Here is an 11,456-nt window from a genome sequence, read left to right on the forward strand (position 1 = left end):
CATTAATAATCATTATTTTCTATCATCTTTATCTATGTTTAGTCAACAATTTCATATTGTTAGCATATTGTTTAGTCACTAATTGCAGTTTTTATACTTAGAATGTCAAATTTTTCATTAAATATTACTCTATATTTTAATTAAAAAGCCCATTGTTAGATTTTAATTTATAATAAATCAATAGACTGTTTATAATAACGTGCGAACTAAAGTTATTGTATAATCAATAACAAGTCATCACGATCTTTTTAGAAACATAATATTAATATTACTGATTATTTTATATCATATTTATGTTGAGTCACTAGTTTCATGTTGTTAACATATTGTAATTAATTTCAATTTGTCACGACCCAACCGGAGGGCCATGACGGGCACTCGGAGCTAACTTACCGAGCATCTCTGAACGTACGTCATCATAATCATTTCTAGGTGGACCACAAAGATCACTCATGGGTATCATACTATGCAAGGGCATATATCTCAAGATAGTGGCACATCTCTATATAATCGTCAACAACTGTGCCCATCATCACAAGCCGACATGGCTGCCAAAATATTATACAACAATATGCACTGATAAGGTTATGGAACATCTAGCTACATACATCTGTCTACGAGCCTCTATATAGAATACAGGAATCCATGAAGACGGGGCAGGACTCCGCCGTGCCCAAGTATATACACAGAGAATAATACCAATAAGCTGCAGCTCCAAAACAAATGGAGCGCTCCTGAGACTCCGCTGATGAAGCTCCTAAAGGTCTGGTCCGTCTACCTGCGGGTATGAACGCAGCGTCCATAAGAAAGGACGTCAGTACGAACAGTGTACTGAGTATGTAAGGCATGAATAACAACATAACAAGAAATATGGGACATAACATGAAATAAAGATAACCTGTACATCTGATTGCCTCGTAAGGCGGATATCATGCATGCAAACTTTATCTTTTAAAACAGCATCATAAATATATACAAGTAAACTACCTGGCCATATAGGCACGGTGTTATTATCATTATCCATAAGCCACCCACCGTAGTGGTGTATGCCCGGCCATGTAGGCACGGTGTTATTAAAATACATACATCTATATAAAGCATGCATGAGAGCCTAATTAAAAGCTACTACCTTATCGGAGTGACGTAAGGTCGGTGACCTCCGATTTATATTATGGAACAATCATAATCGCTATATCTCATCTTGGAGGAACAATTATCATAAGATGAGATCAACAACAATGAATAAAATCAAGAAATTCATGAAATAAACTCAATAATCTCAAAATAGCATCAAGACTGTAAACTTTGGAATCTCTAGAAATGGGATCATCATCATCATCATTATCATCATAGAGCATACTTATCCTTAGCATCATAAGAAACTCTAAGAATCATGAACTTCCAACTTTTGAGAATAAGGATATTATGGAAAACATGTATGGGTTCATAAGAAAAGAATCATGCCTTTAGAAAGAAAGGGACTAGCCTTAACATACCTGGAAGCTTATTTCTCGACTTTCCAACTTACTTCCCGTCTTGCAATCTACATAATATCATTCGTGGTCTCATAATCTACATATAAAATCATTCATACTATTGTTAGGCCTATCGTCATATGCTTGTCTTAAGCCTTCAAATTAAATCCCCTTAAAATCTGACGAAATTCGGGCAGCATCTCCCCTGTTTATATCCCTAGCCCGAAATCACAATACCAACAACAAACACAACAACAACAACACTAACACCAACAACATCATCATCACTACCAAAATATTCCATAAAATATCCCACAATATGTTTATCAACATACAATAACGATATACACTTCCTTTATTCCCAAACAAGGAGCATAATATCATCAAAACACCAACAACATTAGATACCATCCACATACATGGAAATTGGCCCAACAACATAGCCACAACAAGCTCAAAACAGTCCATAAACTCAACAACTACAACACAACACTTTATGACCTTTCCTCCATAACTAGTTTCATATTTAAGACTTGCTAAACCTTCAAATCAACTCAACATAAGAGATAGGATGAAGAACATACCTAATACCTGAAGAACTCTAGCCACACCAACTTTCATCAAGACCAAACTCACCACAACATCAAGTAGAAACAATCACAATCACTTTTCATGGACTAGTTTGGTGTAATCTTGTTGAATTCTTGATTTAAGGGGCTATAAGTGTTTAAGAGAAGTGTATGGATGTGTCTAGAACTTAAAAGAAATGTAAATGATGAAAAAAGTAGAATAATAGGGTATTTATACCCCTTGAGAGTTAGTTCCACCGACTTTCCAAGTGAGGCCCACGGGGAGCCATTTGGCAGCTTGGAGGCTTATCTTGAAATGCCCATAACACCCTACTCCGATGCCGTTTTGACGAACGGTTTGTTGCGTTAGAAACTAGACTTCCTGAACTTCAATTTAGGCTTTTGTTTCACTTCAAAACTCCTGATATACTAGGAGACATACCCCTCTAAAGTTGACCCAAAATTTCTGTCCAAAATTTTGCCAACTTTTTCCAAATTTTCGACAAACTTATTTTCTTCGATTTGCTTGATCCTGGAATCTTCCGAAACTCTCCATGCATGATATATATCATTAATCATACTTGATAATGGTCATGTCCTTTGGTTCCAATGTTGTCCTTTTCGGTTATGACTTACGAGATCGTAAATTCATCCTTTACTTCATTGTTACGTACTTCCCATGGCTTGTACCTTTCAAAACTTCATGAGACGTCTCTGGTACTCCATTAGTACGATGAAATACGTGGCGTGCTCATGCTCTGAAAGTGCGAGGTGTAATACAATTTTTATACTTTAGAATGGTACATTTTTATTAAAATATTGTTTATTCATTTAAAAAACTATTATAAGGTCATGTTTTATGATTAATCAGTAGGTTGTTCATAATAACGTGCACACTAAAGTTACTGTATAATCAATAACAAGTCATCACAACATTTTTATTGATATATTGTTAACATGACTATTAATTATTATTATTTTAGGTAATCATTGTAGCGTCCCATCAAATTTCGTTGACTTAAAGGTATGTTAATGCTTGAGTGACTCGATTTAATTATCGCAAGTTGGATGTAATGGAATTTTTGAGTTATTTCTTAATCGTGAATATTCTTATTTTAGTAAAATATATTCATTTATTTGATTGGAGTATAGGAATAGAAAATGAAATTGTGATATAACGAATTAAGAGTTGAATTGACCCGAGGAGCAAAGTTGAGACTGTAATTGGCAAGTGAAAGACAGAGACCTAAGAAGATATTAGAATAAATGCTTCAGGGATAAATGAAGTCAATCCAATTGGGATTCAAATAATAGCTTGGAGTGGGTCTCAAATACCATTAGATAAAGAAAGTACAAGTGACAGCTAAGGATAAGGAAAAGGTCTCATAAAGTTTCCTTGCAAATGTGATACCAATTAGCCCTTCTTGTTCACTGGGCAGGAGGTAAACACGCAGCTACCATGGCTGGTCTTAGCTCATTATCTCAACATAATTAGCAGGGGAGTTTTGGAAATACTTTTGGGCAACTATAGTTTGCAACAGCAGCAACAAAAGGAAAACTAAAAGCTAAAGTATTTGGTAGTGTTGGTAGCAATAACAACTTGAAATTTGGCAATTTGGGAGAGGGAAAAAGCTGCTCCTTTCCAAGCTTCGAAGAGATCAATAGCTCAAGTATTCTACAACTAGAAAATTATGAAACTCCACTAGTTATCAAAGGTAACCCATATTCTCTGTTTATAATTTCTATTATTAGTTGAGATATGGGTAGTTGTATTTAAAGTTTAAGATGAAGTATTGAGTTTAGAAGATGATTTTGTGTGAGAAACACCATTTGAATGAAGTGATACACAAACCCATGAAACTTGAGATTTCAAAGTTAGGGTTCTTGAGGTTAGACAAGATGAACAGTATCGGGTTTGTATGAACGATGTTGTTTGGGGCTTCTAATGAAGCGACTAGACTCACAACACATATAATGAATGAATTGGAGTTAAAAATCGAGAATCGGCGGCCTTCAATGGAAGAACATAGATGTTTTTCTTAAAACTTTGAGAATTTTGTGTAAGTGTTGGAGGACTTAGTTGGTTAAACTAATATTGTTGTGAGACCTGTTGACGGATATGAGTTCATCTATGTAGATTGAAGTTGTTTGGATCGACTGACTCATTCTTTAACATTTGGAGCTAACAGTTGGTGAAGTAAGGTGACTTTGAGGTATGCCGAGCCCTTTTAGTTACTTATGTGCTTTCAAATTTATTTGGAATTTGAACAATAATGTTAATGAGCTCACATGCGCGTGCGGGACAAGCTTGCATGGTTTACTCCTTGGTTGGAATTAAGGTGATAATATGCATAAACAGCTGAGTTTGAAAGTTATAAAAATATTTAAAGCTTTCTACACGATCCTTGGGGTGGTTGTGCGATGCACTATATGATGTACTTGATTTCTTGTGACTTATTGATTAGAAATTCATATCATACTTTTTTGATGGATCCGTTTAGTCGCTCTCTTGATTTGCATTATACAAGTGAATTTGTATTCTTGATTTAGTGAAAGGGATTCGGCCAAAGTCCATGACTTGAGAAAATGAAAACAAACAAGATTTTTTACAAAACTTTTGACATTGATTTGCTCATCCGGTCGAGGGGATGACCGATCCTGTGGGTTCTACACTCCGGTGTATCATTGCTCATCCTGTCAAGGGGATGACCGGGCTCGTGGGTTCTACACCCCGGTGTATCATTGCTCATCCGGTCGAGAGGATGACCGGACCCGTGGGTTCTGTACCTCGGTGTACCATAGCCCATCTGGCTGGGAGAGTACGTCAAGCCTCGTGGATGGCATCCCGAGTGTATACATCACATATGATTATGAGATTTAGAGCTATGAACCTCAGAATTGTGGAAGACTATGACCCTCAGACATGTTTTTTTTCTATATAAAAATCCTAACCATGTTTTAAAGTAATGTGATTCATTACATACTTTGGTGAATTAAACGATATACTCGGTTCCTCTATTATGTGGTGCTAGTTGTGTTCTGTCACGCCCCGAACCATGGCCTGGGCGAAACACGGCACTCGGTGCCTTACTGCATGTGACCGAGCGAACCACATGACTTACTGAATCATCATGAGGCATAACATGAGAGGAATATAACGTGAATGCATGATGAGCCTTTATAAAACGTAATAAGTCATAATACTTAATAAAAATACTTGTTTAAACATCAGTACAGAAATAACATGAATGAGCTAAAATGGCTATACGACTCCGAAAGTCTGACATAACATAACTGACGTGTCTAGTCTATGAAACCTCTACCATGAGTCTGATTGGAACACATACTTACTGGGACAAGGCCCCCACCATACCTTAGATGTATAACTAACCATAAAACAAAAAGTTGACCAAACCCCGAAGGAGATGGGGCTCACCAATAAGTTGATCCTAATGCTATCCTACAGAGCAGATGTGTCTTCCTGTAAATCAGTACCTGCATCATGAAATGTAGGCCCCCGGGCAATAGGAAGGGGACGTCAGCACATTGAATGTACTGGTATGTAAAGTAACTGAATGAAATAACATGGGACATAAAGTAATAAAGATAAGAACTGAACGTGAAACTGAAACCTGGTTATGAGCATGAACATGAATACATATATAATATAAAGCATGAGTAAAACATTGTAGGTAGGGAGAGCATTTCATAACCGACAATATAATATCACCAGGTGGGTACGTGGAGTCTGGTACCTCGCCGGACTAGCAGAGCCCCCTTACCTTGTCACGGTATAAGGTGGTAACGTGCCTGATGGATCTATTCAGTGTAAAATTAAGGAATCGTCCTAACTGGGCGAAGCGATCCTTGTCCTACTGTGGCTACGTAGTTTCAGGCTATCTGAACCTTCTCGGTAATTCGTGCAACTCCCAAAAACATGAACATGATATAATTGGCTAAGAAGCACATGATTTTCGTGAATTAACTTGTAAACATGACTTGTAATTATGATTTTACGAAATAACTTGTAAACATGGTTTCATGAAATAGCTTGTACTTAGCATGTATGTATCTTGTATCATGGCATGAAATTAATTATATAATATAGTTGCATGAAAACTTGTAGACATGTAGGATATTCATGAAATAATCATTCTTAGTTAAAAACATGCATGCAAGAACCCATAGCATACAAGATATGGGTTTTCATGGATTACGGATTGATTCTGAATAATCATATGGAGTTATTAAGAACACAATAATAGAATGATAGCAATTAATACAAAATCTATTCATGGACATGGACCTAGGGTTGTCATGAACATGGTGTAGAAACCCTAGTTTTAGTAGAGAATCATAATTTATGGATTATGAGGCGTGGGGAAGAACAATGATGTTCCCACAGGTAGATAGTAACTCTACATACCTGGTAATGCTCCAAACTTGAATTAAAGATTTTAACTTTGAAGAAGATTTCCAAAATCTTGAATTCTTGAACCTTGAGATGGGTTTTCTTGAAAACCCTAGTTTAGGAATGATGATTTCTTGTTTAGATTACAAGGATATGTATTAGAATTGACTTGGAATGATTAGAATAGGCTTACCTTGGTGTTCTTGATGATGGGAGAGAATAGAAGGTCGTTCTAGGCTTGGGGGTGTGAAGAATGAAGTGAAAAAGCCTTAAAACGAAGTTTTAAAATTGCTGTCGGACCGATTTTACGCCCTATTTTACGTCCCGTAAAAGTTTTACGGACGTTATATCCCACCGTATTTCAATTACAGTGATTTGGGCTTTCTGGACCAGTTTTACGGCCCGTAGATTCCACCGTAAATCGACAGAACACAGTTTTAGTAAAACGGGCATAACTTTTTGTACAGATGTCTGTTGTCCTCCATAATATACCGTTGGAAAGGTATTTCAAAGATCTACAACTTTCAAGAAGGAAATTTTCCAAAATTCCTTACAGATTTGTCAGTATACTCATTTTAATTGAGATATGGTGCAAACTCACTTGAAAACACGCTCCTTAGGGTAGCTTCCGACTTTACTTTGCTCAAGGACTCTTCTCATGTCTTGATTGGATTTCAAACACCATTTATACACTACTCAAATTGGGTTCATTATACCCCCGTCTTACGAGTCAATCTTAGCCCGAATGCACAAGGTGTTACAATATCTCCCCCTTGGGATCATTCGTCCTCGAATGATGGGTCATGGTCAAGAATATGGCTGGACATGGCTTGAATACAAGAACATGAAAGAAACATGACATAAAACATAAGAGCTTGACATGGTTACGTGGGAACATGGTCACGGATCATGAGAACTGAATACGTGATTACATGGAAACATATACATGGGGAACATGAAATTGAGTAGCACCTACATGAAAGAGAATCATGAAACATTTGTCCTCAATTTATGACTAGTGGCTAAGAATCGCTATTAACTCTGGAATCTACAAAATTTATGGCAGGACTTCCTTCATAATTCAAACCCTTACGACATTTCTCAAATGCCTGCCGGCTAACTAAAGTACCAACACACAACTCACACGGTATCTTAATACGCATGATGTGACATAACATGATTACTGAATCTTGAATGTAGCTAACATAAATACTGAGTTGGCTCTAACACACAGATATTGGCTAAATGATTACTATACATGGGGTTTGGAAGAAAATCCGTAGGCACGAATGACATGTGTACTGGAAATACGCACGAACATGACATGATTACCTGGGCGTGAGACGCATGACGTGGGACATAAATACATGAAGACTAGATGACATGAATACATGAGTGCTAAACTGTCATGAGATACGAATACGTGTAAACATAGAAATCAACATAGTTTACTCTTATTACTGTAATTCGACACCCTCATTATAAAAATAAGACTCATAGGCATGAATGTTCCGTTCATCAATGTTACACCTCGGGAATTCCCCCGTGAACGTACAGTGAATAGACTAACGAAGAATATGAGTATATGATGTTTTACTAAGAAGGGAACGACGTTTGACGACCCTAAGTAAGATTTCAAAGGAAATTGCAATGAAAGGTAGGTTATGCTCCACAATGACTAATTATAGGTTTTGGAAATGTGAAAAGTTGCAGGTTTGCATTCTGGCCAGTTGGTCGTAAAATGAAATACGGACCGTAAAGTGGTATACTTCAACTTTATGTCAAATGCTGGAATGGTTAAAGACGACTTGGAATACGGACCGTAAACTGAAATACGGCCCGTAAACTGAGTCGTAAACCACTATGTCCTCAGCCTGACTTTCTGTTTCTGTCATCCTTAAATACGACCACGAAATACCATCCGTAACCTGGAATACGGACCGTAAACTGTGTTTACGACCACTGTGCACTTTCGACGACTGTTCATTTAAGATCAGATTTTAGGTTATTAATAAGAGACCAAGTTCATTATTTCATTTCCACATGACACCCCCTTCTCTCTAAAAACCTCTCTCTACATTTATTACACAAGGATTCAAGGATTATTAGTGAACAACAACATAAACTAAGTGAATCAAGTATAAGAAAACCCATTAAGGATCATACAAGTCAAGAAATCTCATTGGATATAAACTAGGGTTTTGCTCAAGTGGAGTATTATCAACCAAGGCTTGTTCCTACGATATCTAAGGTAATATTTATGATGTTTCTATGTTGTTTAAGGTATTTAAGAGTTGAAATACTTGGATTGTAGAGAGGTATGGCAAAATGGGTCATGAATGTGGAATAATGCCATTTTGAGAAATAGTTTGAATTGAGTTATGAGTCTTGATGTATTGTAATGTAAATGTGTTATAAATGATGTTGAGAACATGAGATGAGCAATGTACGTGAATGGACATAGTCGTGCGTTATGGCCATGGATATGGATGATTGAAAAGTGAGTCTAGAATATGGATAATGTGGATGAATAATGACTATTGTTGTAGTATTGTGAATGTATTGTTGACGTTTGAGAGTTGAAATACACTATAGAGGAATGTCGTATAAATAGAGGAGACGTTGTCCGATTTTCACTAGTGTAGTCATGTATGCTAGCTATCGATTCTAATGATAGTATGACTTTAATAAAGGTAGAAACGTGAGCTTCGGAGGAGAACGTGCAAGTGGTAAATAGTTGAACGGAAAGGTATGTAAGGCTAACCCTTCTTTCATAAGGCATGGTTCTTTGGCCAAACATAAAAATCTTCCATAAGTCTATGATGTCTCATAAATGATTCAATCTTCCGAGCTATTAAGCTCACGATTCTTGATATGCTACGATTGTACTAAGTTCCTCGTATGACGAGTAAGCCTATAAAGATAAGTGTGATGAATGATGATAATAGTGATAATGATATTGATGACGACTATAATGGTAATGGCAATGACGATAACGATGACGATGATGATAGTGATGAAAATAGTAAAGATGCTTATGAGCTGTATGTATGTGTGCCCATGTATGGCTACTATGAACCCCGAGCCTATATGGCTGGGTAGTATGTGTATAGATGTATATGTATGAATGCTTACGTAACCCGCGCACACCACTGCAGTTGGGTACGGATAACACTGAGCCTTGGTAGGGCCAGGTATGTGTAACACTGAGCCTTGGTTGGCCAGGTATGTATGACCACCGAGCCTAGCTATGGTCGGGTATGTGAAACACCGAACCTTCGGGGTCGGGTATGTTATGTAAATGCTATGTATATGATATGATTATGTATGTGATATGATTATGTATACAATATGAATGTGAATAAGGGTATGTATATGAATACGAGTACTAATATGGAACGGATACGAATATGGATATGGATATTGAGGTATGAGCACAAACACACATTAGAATGGAAAGTTTCTATGAAAGGCAAGTAAGTGCCCATGGCGATAATATTACCATCTCCCATCTTGTGCTATTTCTTATGATGTTCATTATGCTTCTACATTGATATTGATCATGCTTTACATACTCAGTACATTCTTCGTACTGACGTCCTTTTGTTTGTGGACGCTGCGTCATGCCCGCAGGTGCACAGGGAGACAGACTCGATCCATAGCGGTATTCTCAAAGACCACCTAGCGGAGCTCCATTTCATTCGGAACCATAGCTTTTGGGTACTTATTATTTTGTGTACATAATTATGGGCATAGCGGGGTCCTGTCCCGCTTATGTGATGTGTTATACTCTCCTTAGATGCTCGTAGTCACGTGTATATGATTATATATGTCTGGCCTTGTTGGCCTATATTTTGTATATCATTTTGTTAGCCTTGTCGGCTCATGTACATTGATGTGGCATAGATGCCAATTATGATATAAAGGCATTGTTGTCCAATGGGACTAGCATGATGAATGAATAGAAGTATGTTAAATTATGTGGCTCACCTAGATGTAAATGTAAGTGTAAGCCAAGGGGCGCCGGGTGGGCTAGCACCGGGCGCTCATCGCGGCCCTCTAGACGGGTCAGGAAAAAAGTGGTATCAGAGCAGTTCAGTCCTAGGGTGTGTCTACGAGCCGTGTCTAGTAGAGTCTTGGTTATGGGTGTGTTGCGCGCCACACTTATAAACAAGAAGCTGCGAGAATTTTAGGAATGATTGACCTTCTTTCTTCATAAGAATCGTGCGGTAGAGCTATGATATGAGAAATTCTTGTTCTTTAATCGTGTATTATCTATTTCAGAAATACCTATAAAGAGAAAGGCTACGGCAGCCCAAAAGGGCAAGACGGTGGCAGGAAAGAGGGCTGAAAGAGCACCGCCACCGATAGTAGAGGAAAGTGAGTCTCAGAGTGCGGCTCAATCTCAGTCCTCCCGTTCAGTACCTATGTTAGAGGAGCGTGAGGGAGCCTCAGCCCTAGCTCCAGCACCTCCGGCTCCTCCACCGGATGCTTCAGGCCAAGATGTGAAAGAGGCCATACACTTGCTTACTCGATTGGTTGCTGTCCAAACTCAGCGGCAAAGTACAGGGCAGGGTGATAGGGCAATTAGTGCAAGGGCCCGTGACTTCATTACTTTGAACCCTCCGGAATTCTTTGGGTCAAAGCCGGAGAAGGACCCTCATGATTTTATCGATGGTATGTTGAGGACGCTACGATTGATACATGCTTCGGACACCGAGTCGGTGGAGTTAGCGTCGTATAGATTGAGAGATGTCTCAATCCAATGGTATACGGTTTGGATGGCTTCACGGGGAGCCAATACACCTCCCGCGGTATTGCAGGAGTTCGTTGATGCTTTCCTCCGACATTATATGCCTCCAGAGGTTCGGCGAGCTAGGGCCGATAAATTCTTGAATTTGAGGCAAGGTAGCATGAGTGCTTTAGAGTACAGTCTCCGCTTCAATTCCTTGGCTAGGTATGCTTCGGCCATGGTAGCGGATATGGGTGACAGAGTGCACC

The 11,456-nt window shown here is 38.3% G+C and overlaps 1 long non-coding RNA gene across 1 annotated transcript; it reads left to right on the forward strand.

Moving 5' to 3' along the window:
• Window positions 1–3,365: 3,365 nt before the first annotated feature.
• On the forward strand, window positions 3,366–10,413 carry LOC132641358 (uncharacterized). Its single transcript, XR_009582833.1, has 3 exons — window positions 3,366–3,759; window positions 4,182–4,257; window positions 10,089–10,413. It is a non-coding gene; the product is annotated as an uncharacterized LOC132641358 (long non-coding RNA).
• The last annotated feature ends 1,043 nt before the right edge of the window (window positions 10,414–11,456 follow it).

Source organism: Lycium barbarum, chromosome 1 (assembly GCF_019175385.1).
Source record: "Lycium barbarum isolate Lr01 chromosome 1, ASM1917538v2, whole genome shotgun sequence".
Taxonomy (NCBI): Eukaryota; Viridiplantae; Streptophyta; class Magnoliopsida; order Solanales; family Solanaceae; genus Lycium; species Lycium barbarum.